Genomic DNA, 18,293 nt, shown 5'->3' on the forward strand with positions numbered 1-18,293 from the left:
CGAACAGGAAATAAAGAATGCCTCCTGAACATGCAGGAGCTGAAGTGCTTCAGACACAACACCCTAATCCATTTGAATGAGCGAGGGGCACTATTGCCCCTACCTACACATCAAAACATGTAGTTTGCCAGCATGCATCGCCAATCGGCCATTCAATGCCCCATCGAGGGAAGCAAAATGCCCCCAGGCATGCGCACTGGGCAACAAAACTGTCAGAGAACCCAGGTTTCCGGTTGAGCATCTGAGGCAGCACTTTTGTCCTAGCGCTGCTCCTGTGCTGGGCGATGGCGCCAACCCACTGTTACTGCAAGGATAATTACTTCTGGTAAACAAACAAACCCCAGCACAGAGTGACATAGGAACTTAACCTCTCGGTTTGCACCAAATTGACAGAAAACTAGTCAAAAGCAAACAAACGCTTCAATTACACTTTGTGAAAACTTGTTTTTTTTTTTTTTTTAAACAGCACAAGCTACCTTTCAGGTACTAATTTAGGGAAGAGCCACACACCTATTTTGGACCATGGTTGAAAAAGCTCACCCTTTGGTGGGAGTAACATTTAGTTAAGAGTTGACCAGTCAATTAGGAGGAACAAGTTGAAAGGTAAAAGTCTCTTTTAAAGCAAAGAGGTGCTGGGTTGAGTAGGGCCTGAATGGGTTAGTTATGGAGGAAACCGGGTTAGCTTTTCCCCGAACAGCAGTGAGCCGCTAGCCAGAGGCAAGAGGACTAAGTGAAGCAAGGGCACTCACCAAGAGTGTTGCACACATACTGACTGGGTTAGCACCCAACCCCGTTGGCAGCTCAGCATCAAGACCCGGGTGCTATTACTGCGGATAAAAAACAAAAACCGCAAAGCCAGTCGACATTCAAACAAGAGCAGTACCTGTCAGCAACGACCACTTTCCCCCATTCTGGTCAAGGAAGAGAGAGGGGCCATGACCAGGGATTGGGCATGATCATTCTAATTGTGGATGTTAATTCTAATTGGGGTGGGGTGGGTGTTGGTACGGGAGCAACAAGTTGAAATTGGTCATGCAGAGTAATTTTTGGAACACCACGTCAGCCCATAATCCACCACACACTTTTGGTGAGACGACAGCATTGTGCTAGAAGTACTCGTGCAGTTCCTCCCTATGCAATATAGAAACAGCAATGTTTCTACTTCCTATTGGTCTTTCGTTGTGGTTAACCTTAGGGTACAATTTAGTTGAACATACGTGGACCTCCTGGGTCTCCCATGGATTGAGCCTTTTCTAACTCACTTTGCACCTAGACCTATCCTGCGCAGATACAAACACCTCCCCTCCACAACCTAGCCTGTGACCAATGTATCACTCAACCCCCCCCTACTCCCAGCCCACAAAATAACATTCCTCCCCACCCCCCTCCCCAGAGGGATCTGCCAAACTCGATTACACAAACCGAATCTCCTCTCTGCACTGTCACCTCCACAAACGCATCCAACCTCCAAGCTTTGCTTACGCATGCCAAGCAAATAATCATTGCCTCCACCCAGCGAATGCCTGCTCACCTTTCCTTTCAAATCTCTCAATGTTGACACACTTGCAGCAGACTGCACTCCTGCGTTCCTCCAACTTCCCTTCTAATGCTCACCATCCCAACTCTTCTATACTCATGCTTTTAGATTCCTCTTCCACGTGACCCCTCGCTCTCTGGGGCCTTGCGTCACAACCCTGTTCTAGCCTAGAGTCCCTCATACCTGGAGGGTAGCTCATTTAAAAATCTAAAAATATAGCAAGCAAAGGTTTTCACCACGGGAGGAAATTCAGCGGCCTGCTACATCCCAAGCATATTGATGGAGGTCAATATAATAAAGTCCATATTTGTTGCATAAAATGTGCGCTTGCCGGATTGGTGTGGCTTGAGTAATGTAAAACCAGGCTCAGTGGAGGGTAGGACATGTATGTACCAGTATTTACAATGGCAGATCTTCTCGACACTGTTTAGTACAATCAATGCGTACTGCGTCTCTATGCTTGTAAGTGCAAAAACATTTTCAACGTCAGAAATACTTTTTGTACAGAACTAGAATCTAATGTACGACCTAATTGTTTAACGAGAAGCATTGCTTATTAATACTTAGTCATGAAGTACGAACAGCATTATAAGAAGGTATGGAACAGATGTGTTCGTCCTCTGTCGTACAAAAGTTATTTAGCACTAGAACGCCCAACGCTGGTGTTTCTCATTGAAGGAAGGGATTCGAAAATATGGTTTATGCAAACCGTGGGATTAAAATGTGAAGTTGAAAGCTGTCAGCCAGAATTAAAGTCACTCATTCCCCCATATCTCCAGACAGCAAACCATACATTCCATCAACATGTTTTTAAAACTGATAAGTCTACAAAGGTTTAAGTGCAATATGGATTGAGGAATGAAAGGGAGTCATCACCCTTTCTTAAACGTCAGGAGAATTACTTTTTGTGCAAAACACATTTCAATTGCATCTCACTTAGAATAGAACGAAAACTTTACAGTACGTGGTCTAGAAACCCTTTCAAACTGCAATGGACAGTTTGTGTCCCAACGTGGCTAGTGACCCCGCCTTGTTCATAAACAATGGCTAAGGCCATGAACATTGAGATGCATGGGCCCTTTCCAATTGTTTACCGGGCGCATTTTTGACTTGATAGATAGCTCAGCTTTAATTGATGTCCCGGCTAGCAGAAGCGCGATTATTTTCCACGAAAAGTTATTGTGTGAAGGTCTTCTTGTCACACCAATTTAAAGAAGTACCACCGAACATACGAACCTGGACTTTATCCCCACAATTAACGGACTGGTTGAAAGGGCAAATCGAGCATCCAACAGTGGTCGATAGCTTCCTGTGGCAGTATATAACGCAGCAAAAGCTTCCTGTGGCAGTATATATTGCAGCAAATGGTTTGAACACAACAGCACACACAGTGAGATAGTAGTTAAAGATTTAGCACATTGTGCAATTAGGACAGCAGCATAATAAAACAAGAGCTCTCACGATCACAGGCATGGAAGGAAAAACTTGAATGGGTGGCTGTGATATCTGCGTTTTCGGCAGCAAGGAAACCATGGCAACCAAAGTTAAACTTGAGTAATGAGGATTGATGAAACATAACCTCTCCTTTGGCCAAATATCTATTTGTTTATTGTGGTAAAGTATACTTCAATTTGTTATGTCTTTTACCTTGGTTTAGTGTCTGTTGTGGCATGTGCCCGTAACAAGAAGTTTAAGTAGTCAGTTGAGAGCGCACGTGGGGAGGATATTAAAGCTTCTGAATGTTAGTTTGACAATGCAATGGTAAGAATGGGTTGTGTAAAAATCACTTGGTATGGAAGATGTTTGCGATTATTGGGCCCCGCTTTTGGCTCACATTGAACCAATCGCCCATGATTGATTTTGTTAGGAAGGTACTGCATTGGGAAAGCGACAAACCACGCAGGTGACACGTCTCCCTGTATGTTTCAGGTTTATTGCTTTCCCTTCAGATCATTATTTAGATAAACCGAATTAGGTTGACCCTCCGGCAGCATATACGAAGCAGGCAACTACTTCCGATTAATACAAATGTATAGCACAATGAGGACCACTGATTAGCAGCATTTTTAATTTGAGCATTTCAACAGATTGTTCTTCCAGGGTCCCCCCACACCTAACGAATGTCTGGTTGGCATCTTTCTTGGAGGCCACTTTGATAAAAGTATGCACTTATTTTTTAATGCCAGGGGCAAAGGGTGGCCAGAAACGTTAGCCACATTCCCTTAGTGCGATTTTTTTAAGCATGCGAGTTTATCAGAAAGGGTGATATATCCAATTTAAGATGCCTTTAAAAGCAATATGGTGGTTACCAGCAGTAGGTTGTCCATGAAACAAGGGCATCATGTAGTTGGCGAGGTTTGGGCTGCCTTCAAGGTAACGTTAAAGATTACAGAAGAGCTCTGAACACGGGAACAGAAAGTTGGTAGTGTTAAAAAGAGAAATTTAGAAAGTGTGATTCGAATCTTGCAGGGTGCAAACTAGCTCACCAAGTGGGCAAGATTGTGTTAATCTTCAAATGCAGACATATTATTAGCTCTTCAGCAAGCCTTGAAGTACACTAGCCTTGATCTATACAATAACAAGTCAGTATTTGCTGTTCTAGGGATACAAGGAATGAGATTTGGGCTGAAGCCACCATACAGTACATCTGCTGGTTGAGACAGTTCGACTATGAAGCATAACGGCATCAGTTGGCAGGTAACGACAGTCCTGCTTTGCTTGGTAGAATATGTGTATGTTGAATGGAGTTCCTGCACTCTGCTGCGAGGGTATTTGTGCAAAGATGGTGGAAACATTAACTGGTTACTTATATGCGCATGGTAAACGAAGTTATCTGCGTTTGCGGGTGCAATTATTTTTTTACCTCAGTTTTGGATCACTTACCCCTGGAGACCAAGTGAAGTGCCGTAGCAGCTGCTGCACAAGGGCTCTGAAGAAGAGTCAGATTTGCGGCCTTCACTCTCCTTGAGGAATCCCAATCTCGTTGTCTGCTGGGTTTATGCAAAGCACATTTACTTTGGTCAAACTGTAACAACCACCATCTTCTACCCCCAGAACAGGCGATTTCAACGCTATGGTTTTCCAAAGGTAACCCGATAAACGCATTGGTTCAGTCACGTTAAGATTATTCTAATAGAGCCTACTAAGATCTCCCACACTACACCACGTTCGGCTACGGCCAGACCGGAACAATCAGATCACACTGGCATCAGACGGACTCCACTGACTCCCACTGTACCTGTAGGTTGTATTTTAAAATCATTCTGTATTGCACAGTGCCTTGCACGGCGGGAGCCTCTACTGTATCGTACCATCTTCCATGCCTGGGAACTAAGATCGGCCAACTCCCTTTTGGCTGTAGAAGCATTAGACAGGCGTGCCCGCGAGGGACAGTTGTTGCCCATCACATCCCAGAACTTTGATTCACCTACCTGGATATTGGTAGAAACCCAATAGTTTAGGCTGTTGAAAGAAGCAGCTTAAAATCAAATGCATATATAAAAACACGTGTTTCCCAAATGTGCTGTCTCAGCGAACAATTGGCACAGCACCAAGGGGCCAGACTATTGCAGTCTTGCTTTAACATTTTCTGTTGACTTCTCAGATGTCCCAAATGGCACTCTACTGAGGAATCCTGAACACAAGATCGCGGGTGCTGCAGTTAGCTTGCACCGATGCCCACACCCTTGTTTACCCTACCCCAGCACCGAGCTGAAAATGCATATATTTCCAGTTTCACCCAGATCCCACAAACCGATCCACAATGCTAACCATCACCAGTTAAGATTTGCCAAACCTACATTGCGCACATCAACCAATAACTTCTAGAAAGGAATGCCCTCCCATAAACGTCATCATTGGACACATGAACAGTTGAATAACTCAGTGGGAGGTAATAAGCCTCGGGGTGTGTACACGGTGCCCGAGTAGATAACCCTGCACTAAGCAATCCAACAGATCAATTCCATGGAACATGCCCCAATTATCTGTTTCTTCAGAGCAGCCACGATTTGCCAAGTAAGCAATTGCGACAGAGGCCGTGACTGTCCCCACATAAACAAGTGTGCATAAACTACCTTTGCAGAACACTACCCAAAATGCTGCAAGCCAAAACAGCTAACATGCCCTACTAAGTTGCGAAGTCGTTCTATCAGTCAAGGTTTCGATGTGCACTATAAACAATACACAGCACACCCAGAATTTCCTCAAGCATCAGTGTAACTAGACCTGCACCGACCGAAACAGCTCACGGGTCAGTGGAGGACGTAATCGGGGCGTAAGGGGTCTTTAACAGTGCACATCTGGGCAGAAAAACGATGACAAGTCACGAGCAAGAATTCACTAAAACCAATGGTTCGGGTCGTTCGACACTGGCTAACCAGTAATGACAAGACTAGGGACTGGCAAGTTATAAGTCTCGAGGCACTCTCAGAAGAGCGCTACCGTTTAAGTAGTTTCTAACAATAAAATATGATCTACACTGCCCCCCACCCCCCACAAGAAGGGGCTCGGACTCCAACTAGTTTGGTTCTAGAAAAACTCGAAAAGGCCCAGCAACTGCATGGGACACTGGGGGGAAAGTCGTACGAATGGCATAAAGCTGAAGACTGACACAGCAAGATGGCGGACAAAAGCCCAACATAGTAAAGCTATGTCGTAAAGTGCAGCCATGTCGGTGGCAGACAAAACGAATCTATTTGGGCTATTACACCGGAGTGGGCCAGGGAGGTAGTTTCCCCCCACCTGGACAACCTCAAAAAACGGATGTTTCATCTGGTCCTAAAACATGAAGACTACTGCCACACAGACTGCATATTGCACCAGAACGGCCCGACATTTGTGTTTTGATTTTTATTGCCAGATTTCATACCATGCCAAAAACGTTTAAATAAACGTCAATAAACACGTTACCCCGCTCTAGGCTAAATCGGTGATAAAGACAGGCTCTGCAATAGATTTTTGTAAATGCTGTCCAGTCCTTTTTATAATGTAAACAAAACAACTTTATTTCAAACATTCGATCAACACAACGCTACTCATCTCTTGGTGGGATTACACTGCTTGGGTGGAGGGGTAGAAAGGATGGAGGGGGCTATACGGGGAATTACTTCCGGGGACTTGGTGACCTGGATTGTGATCCGCTCTTGGCAGGGGAGGCAGACCGGCCTCTACCCCGGGAAACGGACCTGCTTCTTCCCCGTCCAGCAGACCTGGACCGGGATCTTGATCTCTTGGCAGAGCCAGATCTGCGGGGAGATGAGCGAGATCTACGAGGAGAGGGGGACCTCGTTCTCCTGCCACGGCTTCTGCTTCGGGAGCGTGATCGCCTCCTGCCTCTAGAGCGTGATTTGGAGCGAGACCTGGACCTGCTCCTACGGCGGCGACCACCGCTGAAGCGGTGGCAATCATACGCATAATGGCCCCTCTCGCCACAATCGTAGCAGCGATCGGAAGGATCAAAGCCACCTCTGGCCGGAGGCCGGTCATACCCGGAGCGCCGGGGCCTGCCCGAGGACAGCTCCACGCGCACCCGCGAGCCACATATCTCCTTGTTTCCATCCAGGCCACGGACAGCATCTTCTGCGTCTCGCGGGTCTTCAAATTCTACAAAAGCAAAGCCAGGTGGGTTCCTGGCAATCCAGACACTTCTCAGTGGCCCATAGTATCGAAAGGCGCGCTCCACCTCGCCCTTCCCAGCGCCCGCAGCCAGGTTGCCCACAAACACCTTGCGCTCGCCATCCGGCTCACGCCCACCACCACCACCACCACCACCTTGCCTACTGGAGGAGCCAAATTCATCTCTAGAATAGCGCCCACCAAAGCGCGACATATTGATTCAACTGGTTTAGGGCTATGGCCCTCTGCGTTTCACAACCTCACCGCACCTGTATCTACTTGTTGTACAATCTAACTTATCTCACAGAATTGTAAGTCCCTTCTTAGTGTCTCAAGTCTTTTCACAACCTTAACGGAGGCTGCTGATGTCCTGGTCTGTATTCTTTAGCAGTATGTGGATGTTCTTGCTCACTTTACTGTGGCCTCCTTGCTTAGTCTGATGCGTCTCAGACCCGAGGCCTAACAGTCTCGATCCATTGGCCCACCCAGTGTTCCCTGCCTGTCTCTCCTGCCCAGGCTTGCGAACCAAGACAGTCCGCTTCAGGTCCGCGGGCCTTTTCCCGCTCAACCGATGAGCACGCACTGCTCCTTGTGCCGATACTTCCTGCTTAACGGCCGAGTTTTTCCCGCTCAAAACGGCGCGTTTGTTTACTGCTCAGACTGACCCTTTCATGGCCAAGCCACAATGGGCCTAGTTCGTCACCCCCTTTCAGTTTTTTGCTGCCGGCAGACCTCGGAACCCTCCCCTTGCGGCCTCGTCACCCACCTCCGCGTTGCGGGTCTCTCAACGGTATATGGGCTAAGAGTAGTCTATAGAGCTGCAATCTGCGGGTCTCAGTTTTCACCCCGCGTTACAGCAGTGTCCAGTGCGTTAGGCCCCGGTTTCAGCCTGGCCGGGGATCGGCGCCCGTCTTGCCTCCGTGGTAAACGTTGTGCGTTTCGGTTTGTTGCTTTGTATGCCGCTAGGGGGCGGCGCTCCGCCTCTCCTTGCCGCCCAGCGCCTCTGGTCGGCGGGCCTCTTCTTGGCGGTGCACGCCTTGGCTCTCCTTACGTTTCAACGTCCTTGTTCCGGCACCTGGTGGGTCTGAGCTCCCACCCAGGACCTCGCCACTCTCGGGCCTTTGTATACGGACAAAGTAACGTCCACGAGCCGAATACAGGACGCGCGCACAGCACCTTCCTCACTGCACAGAGCCCCGCCTCTTCCTTTTCCTTCCGGTTAGTTACCCCTAACATCTTTCACTTCCTGTGTTTCTCTCATAGGGGGGAAGAGAAAGACTAGACCGGCCAGTCTCGCTGAAAACGTCCGGATACAATATCGCACCATCGTGTTGGTGTTTTGAGCCCCAGAAGTCGAAGTGAATTGTGGACAGGGCACCGTCCATTTGACACAAACAGGTCGAAAATATCAAATGGATGTAGATGCATAAAAAACATAACGAGCACCTATCGAAATAAGGGTTTGATAAGTAACTCGAGGGCATCATTCAAGAGTTAAATATGATGACGCAGAAACTGGCATATTACGCGATTTTTGGAAGCTGCACCCTGCTTAAAATGCTTACTAGTGTGTGTGAAAAAAGCGCTTACCACCCCGACTGAAGATGGCCGCCTCGGCTAGTTCGAAGCGGCTCAATCGGGCTCTTTCGGGGGAGGGGACGGGCGCGTTCTAAGACGGCCATGTTAGAATTGGAGCTATATACTTTTATTTACCCCGTATTAAATTCTTCCCCTGTGATCGAGTGACTCCGTCATACGCTGGTCTTCTTGTAATATTATTGGTTATGGTGCTCCTAGTCTCTCGACGATTTCTGTACTTGCGTCATAATGTTAAAGGTATTTGTACCGCGCACCGTCACCAACGGAATTGGTGCCCAGGCGCTCTGGCGGATCTGTAAATGATAAGATGGGGTGTGGTGGGTTAGTAAGGTGAAGAGGGAGTAGGGTAGTGAGAGGAGTTGTGTTCTGTTGGCAGCTTCAACTTGGTATACACCAGATGCTGAGCTTTGGTGCGGGTATTGGATCGGTGACAGGCCGTGTGTGCTGTTGGTCTGCCTTATGTGTTGTTGCAGTGTTGTGATGTGCGTGCGGCTTGTTGTGCGAGTTTTTTGAGTGAGATAAGTATGCAGAGTTTGAGCTTATATTGGTTAGTGGGTTACCTGACCTTTGGCATGCTAGCCTTTGCAATTCTGTCCCAGTGTGGCACCAGTTGACCCCCACAAGTCCTATCTAGATGTGACGCAGGCTAATATTTCACAAATCTATCTAGGTTTGGATATGTTGGCATTAAGCTTTCACCTCGGTGTGGGCATGCCAACATTCATGGTCCTATCTAGATGCAGTGCAGGCTGATAGTCTCAATTCTGCCTAAATGTAGACATGCTAATATTCACAATTCTATCTAATGGCGGGCATGCTAGCATTCAAAGTCCCCTCTAGAAGCGACGCAGGCCAAAGTCCACAATTCTATCCAAGTGTGGCCATGCTAATATTCTCAATTCTATCTAAAGGCGTCTGCCGGTCTGGATATGGTGCATCCAGTACGCGCGAGTGGGTGAGTCACTTGAGGGCTTTCGTCTGGGTCTAAGTATGTGTTCAGTCTCTGGAGCCTTCCTTTTGTGGCTATTTTTCATGATATCTTATGCTCTGTCGAGTGGTTAGTTCTTTGGTTTGAGTGTTTGTCCAGATTGAGAGTGGCCGGAATCAGAGTTATTTTCATCGTTGTTTTAATGTCTGCGCCTTCTGGTGTGTCTCTGTTGTGATTACCCTGTGAAGAGCCATGATTTGAGGAGTTTCCTGAATGCTAGGTGGTTCGTTGTGTTCCGTATATTCTTAGGTAGGTCATTCCAGGTTTGGGTGCCTGGTGGGAGAAAGAGGATCCTCCCGAGTTTTTTTCTGTTGTAGGGTTTTGGTTCCAGGCGTATGTCGGTGCTTGATCTTAGTGTTCTTGTCAGTTGATGTAGGCGTAGTTTGTCGCTTAGGAATTCTGCGCCTTGTTTGTGTATTGCTCTGTGCGTGTTGCACATTGACATGATCTTAATTCGTTGTTTTAGTGGTAGCCAGTGTAGTATTTTTAGCGCGGGTGTGATGTGTTCTTTTCGGGGTAGCTTGAGGAGGAGTCTGGCTGCTGCATTTTGTATACATTGCAGTGTCCAGGCCCTAGACCACAGAGCAGTCGTTCGGCCATGAGCAGGTATAGGCTGTTGGCATAGTCTACTCTGGAAATTATCAGAGCGATGATGGTGTTTTTTGTTGGCGAACGACAGGAACGGTAGGATTCTTTTTGCTGCTCGCAGGAGGAAGAAACATTTCTTGATTACCGAGTTTACTTGTGGCTCTAGACTAGAGTGAGATTGTTATCCATCAGGACCCCTAGGTTTTTTACAGTTGATGATGGTTCTGGTGTGGTGCCGAGCTCTCTTGGCCAGGGGATGTAGTTTATGTCTCCTCCCTTTTTTGAAACGATCATTATCTCTGCTTTGCCTGGGTTGATTTTGAGATGGTTGAGGTTCACCCAGCTGAATATGTCACAAAGGCAATTCTCTAGTGTGGTGTTTTCTTCTCGGGTATCTTGTATGTTGAAGATTATTTGAGTATCGTCGGCGTAGTTGTAGCATGTGAGGCTGTGTTTCTTGATGAGTTTGATTAGTAGGTACATGTAGATGTTGAATAGCAACAGGGAGAAGATTGAACCTTGTGGTACTCTGCACGTGGACTCTCTGGGTTTGGATTTAAAAGGTTTCATCCATACTTTTTCTGTTCTGTTTGTTAGGAAGGATTTGATCCATAGTAGGGCAGTGTCTGTTATCCCTAGTCCTTCTAATCTCTTTATGAGGATGGTGTGGTTGACAGTGTCAAAAGCTGCAGACAGATCAAGGAGAATCAGGGCGGTACTGTTGTCCGAGTCTGAGTTTGTTTTTAGGTCGTCCCATATTGAGAGGAGAGCTGATTCTGTTCCTCTCATAGGTCTGAAACCAACTTGTGCCTGGTCTAGTAGGCAATGCTCTTCTATGAATTCTTGGGTTATTTGGTAGACGTAAGTTTCTAGCAGTTTGGCTATGTACGGTATGTTGGAGATGGGTCTATAGTTAGATAAATCCTCTACGTTTCCTGTTGTGTCTTTGATTAGCGGCTTGATGTAGGCTGATTTGAAGGCCTGTGGTACTTTACCTGTTGAGATTGAGAGGTTGAGGAGGTTCATGTGGTATTCCATGGGGGTTCCTTGTTTGAGAATTGTTTTGTATATGTCCGGGGGGCAGGGGTCTTCAGGAGAGCCTGATTTGTTGCTTTGGTTTACCAGTTTGACGAAAGCCTCAACTGATATTTCTGGGAAGTTTCGTAGCTGGTTTGCATGTTCCTCGTCAGTGTCGGTGGGGTTTCCGCTGTGATCACCAGGTCTGTTTTGAATGGTGTGTTGGATGGAGGTTAATTTGTTTTTGAAGTGGTCTCCGAGGTCCTCGCAGAGTTTCATCGATGGAATTGGTGTGTTGTTGCTGCCTGGTGGGTTTTTTATTTCGTTTATGATTAAGAATAGTTCTTTCTGAGCATTTGGTGCTCTGAAGATTCGGTTGTCGTAATGTTTCCTATTTGCTTTTTGTATTTCCTTTTTATATGAGCGGATCTGTTGTAGGAATTTCAATTTGTTTGCGGGGGTGTTGTTGGTCCCCCATTCAGATTCTAGTTTTCGTTTTTTTCTTTTCATGGCGTTGAGTAATGGGGTGAACCTCTTTGCTGTGGTTTTCTTACGTGATGGGGTGAATGGCTTTTCTTGGCGATGTTGTCTAGGGTTGTTGCGATCCAGGTATGAAGTAGGGCAACTTTTTTGTCTAGATCTGCTTCTTCCATGGTTGATGCTTGGGGTTTGCTGAGTTCTAGGAGTTTGGTTAGCTTGGAGTTTTTTATGGTTCTCCAATTTCTTTTCATCATGATGGGTCGTTTTTCTTCTTGCTTTTTTATTGGAGCGGCCGTTGTGATTATGAATGGAATGATGAAGTGGTCGCTCCAAAGTATTTGAATTGGGGGTGCCGTGGTGATGAGATCCTTGTTGGCGAAGATTGCGTCAAGTATGTGCCCTGCTGAGTGGGTTTCTCCTTTGACTAGTTGTTGTAGGTTCATGGCTGCTAGTTGGGCGGTTAGGGATTTTTGTGTGGTTGTGGTTTCTTCGTCGAACCAGATGTTGAAATCTCTGAGGATGATCAGATGATTGTACTTGATGGCTATGGTGGTGATTGCTTCCGTGAAAGCGTCTATGAAAGTCACATCGTAGGTTGGTAGTCTGTATATCAGTATGAATTTCAGGTTAGTTTTGGGGTTTACTGAAAGTCGTAGTAGTTCCTTGTGGATGATCGCTAGTCCTCCCCCTCTTTTGGATTTTCTGTTTGTTTGGATGCATTTGAAGTCTTCATGCAGGCAGTTGTTGAGGGTGATCTTGTAGTTGTCGTCTAGCCATGTTTCGGTTATAAATAGGATGTCTATGCCTCCTTCTGAAAGGAGGTCGTATATTTCAGTTGAGTGTTTGGACTTTGACCTTGCGTTTATTAGGTTACAGTGGATTCTCTGGGTAAGATTTTGTTTTGAGGTTATTTGGTGTTCAAGTTTGTAGTTGTCTGATCGTGGTGTTTCCGCGTTGATGTCTGTAGGATGAAGAACGGCGACGGCTGCTTCTTCATTGAAGCGGTCCAGTAAGTTGGTAACAGGGCTGATTATTCTTGGTGTTAATGCTGTGATGCTGTGCGGATGAAGATCAGCAGTGGTTTCTTCATTGAGTCCGATTGTTGGGTGGGAGGTAGCATTGCTGGTTGTCGGTGCTTCGCCGTATTGTGCAAGATGTAGTGGAAATAGATCTTGTCCCTCTGTTCTTGTGGTGTAAGGTGTGATGGGGTCGGAGCCCTCCCACTCTCTTGTTGAGTGCTCCCATCGTTTTTCCGCGTGTTTCAGGAAATTCTTTGCATGTTTCGAAGTTTCCGTGTTGGGGTGTTGGTGTACCGTGGTTGTTGCGAGGTAAGGTGTGAGGTATAAGGATTTATCTCTTGTAGATTTGGTTCCGGTTGTGACTGTGTTCGGCGTGTTTCCTTCCAGTGGGGCTGCTTCCTGTGGGTTCTGTCGGTGTTGTGTGTTCGCGTCTGTTGTTGCACGGTCTTGTTCTCTTTCACAGCGTCCTTTTCTGGGTCGGGCCATTTTCCAGTTTAAATGCAGGCGTATTAAGGTAGTTGGCCCTCTATGCTATGTTGTGCAGTCGCAGTGCCCTCGGTTTTTCCTTCTCTGGATACGCTGGGGTGTTCTCTGGCTCAGTGTTGCTTTTCTGTCAGTGGGTAGGGTGTGTTTCCTAGGGGTGCACTGTCGGGGCGGTTAGGGTGTTAACGGTCTGCTGGAATGGGACTTAACTGAGTTAGGTTGTGGTGGGTTTCCGGGATTGATAGAGTACTAAGCTAAGCGCAGTTAGATTATTTGAGAGACTTGTGTAGTGGGAGAGAGGCCTATCAATGCAGTCTAGAACATCATACAATGCAATTAGGGGGCAGAACCCTAGCTAAATTTGAGAGAACTGTATAGTGGGAGAGAGGCCTATCAATGCAATCTAGAACATCATGCAATGCAAATTTTGGGGACAGAACCCCAGCTAAATTTGAGAGGCCTGTATAGTGGGAGGGAGGCCTATCGATGCAATCTAGACATCATAACATTCAGTTTGAGGACAGAACCCCGGCTAAATTTGAGATATCTGTATAGTGGGAGAGAGGCCTATCAATGCTGTCTAGAACATCATACAATGCAATTTGGGGACAGAGCCGCAGCTAAATTTGAGAGACTAGTATAGTGGGAGAGGGGCCTATCAATGCAATCTAGAACATCATACAATGCAATTTGGGGACAGAGGCCCAGCTAAATTTGAGAGACCTGTATAGTGGGAGAGAGGCCTATCAAAGCAATCTAGATATCATAAAATGCAATTTGGGGACAGATCCCCAGCTAAATTTGAGAGACCTGTATAGTGGGAGAGAGGCCTATCAATGCAATCTAGAACATCATACAATGCAATTTGGGGACAGAGCCGCAGCTAAATTTGAGAGACCTGTCTAGTGGGAGAAGGGCCTATCAATGCAATCTAGAACATCATACAATGCAATTTGGGGACGGAGCCCCAGCTAAATTTGAGAGACCTGTATAGTGGGAGAGAGGCCTATCAAAGCAATCTAGATATCATAAAATGCAATTTGGGGACAGAACCCCAGCTAAATTTGAGAGACCTGTATAGTGGGAGAGAGGCCTATCAATCTAGAACATCATACAATGCAATTTGGGGACAGAACCCCAGCTAAATTTGAGAGACCTGTATAGTGGGAGAGAGGCCTATCAATGCAATCTAGACATCATATAATGCAATTTGGGGCAGAACCCCGGCTAAATTTGAGCGACCTGTATAGCGGGAGAGAGGCCTATCAATGCAATCTAAAACATCATACAATGCAATTTGGGGACAGAACCTCAGCTAAATTTGAGAGACCTGTATAGTGGGAGAGAGGCCTATCAACGCAATCTAAAACATCATACAATGCAATTTGGGGACAGAACCTCAGCTAAATTTGAGAGACCTGTATAGTGGGAGAGAGGCCTATCAACGCAATCTAGAACATCATACAATGCAATTTGGGGACAGAACCCCAGCTAATCTTGAGAGACCTGTATAGCGGGAGAGAGGCCCATCAATCCAATCTAGAACATCATACAATGCAATTTGGGGACAGAACCCCAGCTAAATTTGAGAGACCTGTGTAGTGGGAGAGAGGCCTACCAATGGAACCTAAACGTCATACAATGCAATCATCTTCTTTACTTTTGGTTCGGTAAGTGGCTCGGAGTCCGGGGCAGAGTAGTTGCTCTACTCCTGACCCAGGCCACTCCTACCTTACTGGTCCTTGTAGATGATGGTTGACGGCTGGCCACTGCTTCCTCTGCAGACACCGGTTGACACTTCTTGGAGCTGCCTCTGTTGGAGCCGCCCTTGGCCTTAGGGCCTTTGGCCCAACAGAGAGGAGGGTCTCTATCACACCAAGCTCACCTGAGGTGCCGGAAGCGAAAGTGGCGCTCAGGGGTTGGTGCGGCAACACAGAGGCAAGCAGATGGAGCGCTGGCCTAACAGGGGAGGTGGGAGGCCTCAGGGGCGGGAGGAGGAAGGGACGGAGGGGAGCCGCCTCTGTTGGGGCCGCCCTTAGCCGCAGGGCTCCTCGGGCAGGAGGGCTGCCCTGGGAGAGTCGGTTATGACCTAGATGGGGTACCATTCAGGGCTCGGGGGCGGGATGGGAGGCGGGAGGGCTGAGATGCGGAAGGGGAGGTGGGATGGAGGTGGCGGGCTGGGGAGGGAAGCAGGCCTGGCTGCAGGTGTTCTTTCCTTGTTGGGTTGGTGCCGGAGGGTCTGGGGGCTGTGGGGCCTTACCTGGCTTGCGGCGGAGGAATGAGCCGAGTGGCTCTGTGGTCTAGGGCCTGGACACACACACAGCTAAGCTCCAATCAGGGCTCAGGGCCGGATGGGAGGCGGGAGGGCTGGGATGCGGAAGGGGAGCTGGGATGGAGGTGGCGGGCTGGGGAGGGAAGCGGGCCTGGCCGCAGGTGTTCCTTTCCTTGTTGGGTGGGTGCCGGGGAGTCTGGGGGCTGTGGGGCCTTACCTGGCTTGCGGCGGAGGAATGAGCAACAGCGCTGCAAGCGCGGGGCTACGGCCCAGGAGAATCAAGAAAGAGGGCCCTGGGGGCTCTTCTGGCACAAGCCCACACTCGCCTGCCTCGGATGGCGCAAGGCGAGCGGTGGCTGCTGCAGGTCACTAGGCCTGCCGGCTCCGGTGATATTCCACCAATCAGGGGAGGTGGGAGGTCCGGGAGGCGGGTGGGAGCGGGGAAGTGAGGAAGTGGATGCAAGGGAAATTGGGGGAGACTAGAGCAACGGCGCTGCAAGCACAGGGCTACGGACCAAGAGAATCAAGTAAGAGGGACCTGGGGGCTCTTCAGGCACACGCCCACACTCACCTGCCTCGGATATATTCTGACTGTGCCAGCAACCTCGCCAAGTTGATTGCTGCGCAGGCAGTTTAGTTTGTGAAAGTCGTGTCTGTCTATATATAAATATGTATATATTAGAGTAAAAAGTGCTCGAGGGCGCTAGAGAGCCGTCCAAGATGGCGGCCTCCCTGTGAGCTCCGTGAAGCTCCCCAAGATCCTAATCAATCGCAGCCATCGTGATGTTGGTATGAAGCCCTAACGCTAGCAACATTTAGGCGAATCGTTTACGAACCCAAATCTGCGCTTAAGCTGCTTGTTATCTAACGCTTTGCCTCTAAACACACGGCGGAAAAGACCCTCCCCCTCTTGCAGGCCTGAAGATGCGGCCTCCGCACGGGCGCGTAGGGCCGGGGGAGCGGGAAGGCAGCCGGCTGGGAGGAACCTGCCTCCCGATTGCATCATCCGAGCGGCGCCCGCTTCAGGATAAGATCCGGGACCGCTGGATGGGCCCCGCGGTCACCGCTGCATCCGGGTGCGGCCTGAGAAGAGCGAGCGGCCCAACACCGGCACCAGGAACAACATAGAGGCAGCCGGCTGCGACCCGCGGGAGCCCAGGTACGAGCGTCCTGCGCACCCCTAAACCGCATACACACGCACGGCAGGCAGGCTGAATATCCCAATCTCCCCTGTGCGACAAGGAAACAAGCGACTAAATTCTCGAGGCTGCATTGGGCTGGAAGCCCGTTCCCTAAGAACAGGAGAGCTGCGGAGGGGGTCCCGAGGCGCGACACCGGTGCGCACATCGGAGGGGACAGCGAGGAATACTCGGCAGTGAGCGGCACCCCTGGACTCAAGCAACGAAATATAGCGGGCAGCTCTGGTCACCCTGGGGTTCTGAATATCCTACTGAGGTACCATATACAGTCTTGAGTCCCGAAAACCTGCCACATCGCCTCCGGGGACACAGCCGGCCCTATCCACAACAAGAATGGGGAAAACCGATAGATCACAGAGAAAGCTGACCTTTGAAAGCTGCTCCTCCACCAAAACAGGGCCCCCCAACAGTAGATCGCAATCCCCCACCCAGGACCCACCGCATAACAGAGAAGCGACGCAGGACTTCGACATCAGGGAAATACTACTTGATCTTAAAGCCGGCATAGGTGGCCTACGAAGCAAACTGGATATACTCTCCTCCAAAGTAGACCAGCTCCAACACCGGTTGGACAAGCACGCTGACCGTCTGGATGCAATCGAGCAGAGGGTCTCCGACCTTGACGACGGGGCGTCAGCCCTGATGACCAGAATGTCCTCACTCGAGAAGCAAATAAGAGCGGTAATGGCCAAAAATGAGCACTTGGAAGGTCGCTCCTGGCGCAATAACATAAGGATTGTCGGAGTCAGAGAGCACCAACTGACTTCCAAGATGGAGGACCACGTGGAGAAGATCTGCACTGACCTGTTTGGCCCAGAGATCCTGTCCAAGCTTTTTGTAGTTGAAAGAGCCCACAGAATCCCTAACTCAAGACCTATCCCGGGAGCGAACCTGCGTCCCATCATAGCTAAGCTACTAAACTATAAGGATCGAGATGCAATCCTCAGGGCCGCAAGGGACAAAGGGGACCTACTGTACGAGGGAGACAAGACAGACACAGTTCTTCCCTTACTTCTCGCAAGCAGTCCAGACACAGAGACGGTCGTTCACAGCTATGAAACGCAGGCTGCAAGAAAACCAAATCCAATATTCGATGCTATTCCCGGCAAAACCTTGCATCCAATTCTAGGGAAAAACTCTGTTTTTTAGCACGCCTGAAGAAACAAGCGACACCTGGATCGCGCTGGCTGCAGACCAGCCCAAAATAATGGTCTCCCACAAAGGGGACACCGACCAAGAAGAGACCCGCCATAACATTGCCTCTGGATGCAAAAACGAATCAAAGGCGCCCATTTTCCATTGACGCAATAACTTCACCATCACGAAATAAAAGCGTAACAGTGGGAGGGAGCAAACCTCCTCTTGGAGGGCTACCAGCGCCCCTTGCACAGCAATGTTGACAGTTTGTTTTATTAGGGACTGTTCGTCGTGGGCCAGTTGGGGGTTGCCCACTCAAGAGAGGGATACGAGTTCAGTACGGCCGCCTTATACCCTG

The 18,293-nt window shown here is 48.6% G+C and overlaps 1 pseudogene; it reads right to left on the bottom strand.

Annotated features, from left to right (window-relative positions):
• Nucleotides 1-6,516: 6,516 nt before the first annotated feature.
• Nucleotides 6,517-8,377, bottom strand: LOC138491359 (serine/arginine-rich splicing factor 7 pseudogene; annotated as a pseudogene).
• Nucleotides 8,378-18,293: the final 9,916 nt, after the last annotated feature.

Source organism: Ambystoma mexicanum, chromosome 10 (assembly GCF_040938575.1).
Source record: "Ambystoma mexicanum isolate Mex_15411 chromosome 10, UKY_AmexF1_1, whole genome shotgun sequence".
NCBI lineage: Eukaryota > Metazoa > Chordata > Amphibia > Caudata > Ambystomatidae > Ambystoma > Ambystoma mexicanum.